At 47.3% G+C, this 5,249-nt stretch overlaps 1 long non-coding RNA gene across 1 annotated transcript in view; it reads left to right on the forward strand.

The window, feature by feature from the left end:
- Positions 1-5,249, forward strand: part of LOC107181604 — a 7,601-nt gene continuing 2,352 nt past the window's right edge. The window contains exons 1-2 of the long non-coding RNA XR_001512265.1: positions 1-82; positions 4,198-4,274. This is a non-coding gene — a long non-coding RNA (uncharacterized LOC107181604). The remainder of the gene's footprint in view (positions 83-4,197; positions 4,275-5,249) is intronic.

Raw genomic sequence — 5,249 nt, forward strand, 5'->3', positions numbered from 1 at the left:
GGACCCTGGAGTCCGCCGGCTGCTGCCTCCCGCTCCTCCCTCCCTCTCCTCCGGCCCAATCTCCGCCATTCTGCTCAGGAAGGTGAGGCCCACTCGGGACCCGGAGGGCTGAGAGGAGTGCTTGGTGAAATACTCTCCTCTTTGGGTGTGCTTTCTGCCCCCCACCCCCACCCCCACCCCCACTCATCCTGTGCTGGTCGGTCAGGGACCTGCTGGTGTGGGGTAATACAGCCATTCCATTCCATTAACACGGGTTGGTGGCTGGGGTTCAAGGTTAGGCAGGGGCAACCCAGACTCTGCTCTTCAAAGACCAGAACAAACCGGCCCATCCCTGCCCCCTCTCCCCCCACACCCCGTTTTGCCCCACTGGAAGCCCATCTGTTTATCTGCCCATGGAGATGGTGGTGGTACAAGAACTTCCATTCCACCTGAGCTGGTTGATTCTGATTATGCCAATTTCAGGATAATGTGTATGAAATGTCCTATTGTCCTGAGGCAGAGCACTGGCGACTCTGCTAAGCTGCTCTGAGACACCTGAACTCCCGAGGGAGGTCACTGGTCCGAGCCTACGGATAAGCGGGTGCGTGGGCCAGGCTGTCGGGAAGCTTAATTGAGGAGGCGGACCAGGAAGAGTGAGTCACTCCTTCCTTCTCCTCCCAGCCCAGATCCCGGAAGGGAGCTGGGGGGCAGAGGAAATTAGAAAGGGGAAAGCTGAAGCTGAATAATTTCTAAAAGCAAAATACACCATGAAATGAATAATTTCCAGCATTTATATGGTGCTCTACAAAGTGTCAGTGGTTTCACAAGCTCCTATTATTTAACATTCACAATTAGGTAGGGTAGGCAGGAAAGTAATTCTTACGCATTGGACAGATGAGAATGTGAGACTCAGGGTGCTGTCATAGGTGACTTTCCTGAGACCCTGTAGTTAGTGGAGGCTCTTTCCTATCCACTTTGTTGTTGAGGTGACTTGGTGAGTTTGGGGGAAATCACAGATACCAAATCAGCCCAAAGAGTCAAGATTGTTCCCCTGAGGTTAGGGGAAGGATGCAGAGAGATGGCAGTCACCATGGAGATCTAGATGCTGCTGTAGAGATTTACAGTAAAGGTACCTCAAACTCTGAACAGCCTACCCCTGAAATCACTAAAAGGAATGCCCCAAACAGGTCTCTCCTCACAGGCCACTTCATACAAAGGAAGCTCGAAGAAGTGGGCAGAGCTGAGAACTAGAGCTTTGTTTTCTTATTGGGCTCAAGACCTGTCCGTCAAGGCTCGCAGCAAATGAGTTGGGAGCCAGAGACTTCCTGAGAATGTGAATAAGGATTTTGTGGTGGCCCCCTAAGGGCTGTAGGCTTTCTAATTGGAGAAAATGGAAAGAAACTCCTCTGTACTCCACCTATTCATCCCTTCCACGTCCTTAACACCGCCCCCGCATCTTTTCACTGATGTCATAGCTTTGCCTTTTCTAGGATGTCATGTAATTAGAATCATACAGCATGCAGCCTTTTCTCACTGGCTTCTTTCACTCAGTAATATGCATTTAAAGTTCCCCCCATGTTTTTTCATGGCTTGAGAGTTCATTTCTTTTTGGTGCTGAATAATATGCCATTGTCTGGATGTACCACTGTTTATTTATCCATGCGCCTACTTAGGACATCTTAGTTGCTCCCAAGTTTTAGCAATCATGAATAAAGCTGCGGTAAAAATGTGTGTGCAGGTTTTACGTGGACATAGTTTTCAACTCCTTTGGGTAAATCAAGAAGCATGATTGTTGGATTGAATGGTAAGAGTATGATTAGTTTTGTAAGAAACCACCATGCTGTCTTCCAAAGGGGCTGTACCATTTTGCATTCTCACCAGCAATGAATGAGAGTTGCTATTGTTCCACACCCTCATCAGCATTTGCTGTTGTCAATGTTTTAGATTTGGCCATTCTGATAGCTGTGTAGTTGGTATTTCATTGTTCTGCTAGTATTGACTGTTTAGTTTTTTAATCTAAAGTTTATTTGCCAAAACCTTTAGAGTGTCTTAACCATTTGGGGATAGATAATTTCCTTAAAACTAGACATGATCAGCCTGGCATTCAAGCACTTGTGTAACACCAGGGAGACAAATAATTAAGGGCCCCACTGACAATCCTTTGGTAAACATTCACTCTTTTCTTGGAATATCGTTTATACAGCAGGTAACATGTTTGCACCTGAAATGGCCTGAAAGTAGGTACCAGCCTCAACCTATATATGAAATATTAGTAAAGCTCCATTTAAAAATTTTATAGGTAAAATTAAAGTAAGATTGAAAGTTCTGTATTTGCTTTTTCATTCTTTTTAAAATATTTTTATTGATTTCAGAGAAGGGAGAGGGAGAGAGAGATAGAAACATCAATGATGAGAGAGAATCACCAATCGGCTGCCCCCCACATGCCCCACACTGGGGATACAGCCCACAACTGGGGCATGTGCCCTGACGGGGGGAATTGAACTCGGGACCCTTCAGTCCATAGGTTGATGCTCTATCCACTGAGCCAAACCAGCCAGGGCTGCTTTTTGTCTTACCCTAAAAGATCATTCTGTGGATTGGGTCAAAATCTTGGGTATTTAGGAAGGCTGCCTTAAAACTTACAAAAAGTTTTGAATAGAGAAGAAGGATTGTATATAGTAACTATGGAGCTAGAGGCAGATATAGAACAACTCATTTCAATTCAATAGGTGTGGTGGTTTCAAAACACAGTGTCAAATTTTTTTACACTCTTCCATCAAGAGGCAGACTTTACCTCCCTTCCCCTAAAACCTGGGTGGGCCTCTTGACTACTTCAACAAATAGGAAATGGTAGAAAGGGCAGATAGGACTCCCAAGGTTAGGTCATAATAGGGCATGCACACAATCTTGATTGCTGGAACATTCTCTCCTGGACCTCTGAGCCTTCATGTAAGAAGTCCAGCTTCCCTGAGGCCTGAGTGCTGGACAGTCCCCACAGAGGAGCTCGGGGGGACAGGCCCAGCCCAGCTTCCATCTTCCCTGTCACGGAGCAACACAGGCAAGAGAAGCTGCCCTGGACCCTTCAGACCAGCTCATCAGCCAACTAAATGCCACGGCATGACCTCTGTCAATGCCACATGGAGCAGAATAATCAGCCAGACAAGTGTCCCCTGAATTCCTGACACAACATCATGAGATCTGAGACTATGGTGGTGGTTTTAGATCACTAAAATTTGGGAGTAGTTGTTATGCAGCAGAAGATAATTAGACAATAGGAAAAGTGTTTCTCAAAATCAGAGGTACCAGTGGAACAGGCTGCCTTGCAGGCAGTTTTCAGGAAGAGCTGGACAAACATCAGTCAAGGGGGATGGGGAGGCAGCTGTGTTGTCATGAGAGTGCTGGGTTTGAAATCAGACAGCAGCAACTGTGATCCTTGGGCAAGTCACGTCACCCGTGTATCTCACAAGGTAGTAATGAGCATTCAAAGAGCTGTGAACACCATCTGCACACTGGAAAGGAATGTCTCTCTCAGTTGTCATCATATGGGAGGCATTCCTACACTGGGTGAGCCGCTGCATGAGGTGAATTAACTCTGAAATTCTATACAAAGAGAGACAGTCCTGTGTAAACATGTATAAAAATGTATGCTCCTGTGTATGACTTACTGGTCAGGATTTCATCTTTCCAAAGACTATAGAGTTAAATCCTGCAGTGTGTGCTCCTTGCTGCTTCCCCTAACCTCTGAGATATGTGTCAGCCAGGCAAGCGATCTCATTATTAGATTAAAAATATAAGTAGATTTTAGAAGATCTGGATGGCAAGTCTCTCTATGAGGAGGCTGGGGGTGTATGGGGAAAGCCCCAGAATTTCAGGGTGATAGAGAGCACACTCGTGGCTTGCTCACATTCTTCCTCGGTGCTCCAGGTCTAGAAGGACAATCGCTAAATATTTGTGACAAGTTTATGATGCTCAGATAAAGAATCAAAAATATTGAAGCTATTTGGAGAAGAGTGGTGTGGAGGAGGTTAGTTGGAGTTCGTTTGCTATCCTAGGGGACGGAGGTCAAGTCCTCAGTTCTGAGAAGGGGAGTCCCGGGTGGCAGCTCACGTGCCTGATTTGCAAACTCAGAGCTGCCTTCCCTGGCCTTGGAGGTGTGGAAGGTAAAGCTATGGTGCCACCTGCTGGAGAAATGTAGGTTCGCTTTTTCTTCACTTGCAGATTCTGTTCCTAACACTCAGTCCTTAAGCTCAACCCTGGGAGACCCAAGACCTGCAGAGGAGCCTCCTCCCATCCAGGTGAGAAACCAAATCGCCTTCAGCTTTTCAAAACCTGTGCTCTGGGGGTCAGGGAATTGGAAGGTTATAAGCCTCACAGTGTTTTCTCAAAGGAGACTGGGGCAGGTTGAACAGGGCCAGAGGAGAGATGGGGTGTCCTGAGGCAGCCCTCCCTGCTGGCCCATCATGGTGTGGGCCCTCCTCCCAGAACCTTTGGGAAGGACGCTGCCAGCTGGCTCTGAGGAAAGAAGCCTGGGCTGATGGAGAGGGAGCGAGCGCCCATCCCAACACAGATGACTTTGCAAGTGCCCCGTTCTGTGTGAACTGGGTCTACAAGGCTCCGCAATGACCCAATCGTGGGGGGCTGATGCCTTGAAAATGGCTCCCTCCTCTAGAAATCACTGGAAAGCTATTAAGGGTGTCTGATGATTTCCTAGTGCTAATCAAGGCACTAATAAGCCAGGCAAGTTTTCTCACTTTTATGGAGATAATTAGAAGGCCAATTATTCACGTACATAAAGGAGTGAAACCTTAGCGCTGTCCCTGCAGCTGTATCTTATTCTGCACGTGTGGCCGAAGCTGCTCTGTAGCACTTTGTTATGCTTCAACAAGAATCGTGGGTTTTTTAACTCCGCACCACCAGTCTGCCTCAGCTTGAGGGCTAGTCTGAAGAAAGCAGAGAAAATAGAGGGCCATCCACCATTCTCTAGGACTTTGGGGGTAAGGAGTCACCTTTGCCATGCCGTCCACTCCAGGAATGGTATCCCACTGAGCTCTGGAGTTCTAAGACAGCGGTTCTCAAACTTGAGCACAGATCACTGGGCCCCACCTTGGAGTTTCTGATTCCCTAAATGGGCAGGGGGAGGTGTGTGGATTTACATCTCCGGTAGGTTCCCAGGTGAAAAACACCGCATTAAGACAAGTGTTTGTAACTTGGAGTTCCTTCCCACCAAGATATTAATGGATTGGATTCAAGAGTCCTAGACTTGGGGGGGC

Source organism: Myotis davidii, unplaced genomic scaffold (assembly GCF_000327345.1).
Source record: "Myotis davidii unplaced genomic scaffold, ASM32734v1 scaffold6, whole genome shotgun sequence".
Taxonomy (NCBI): Eukaryota; Metazoa; Chordata; class Mammalia; order Chiroptera; family Vespertilionidae; genus Myotis; species Myotis davidii.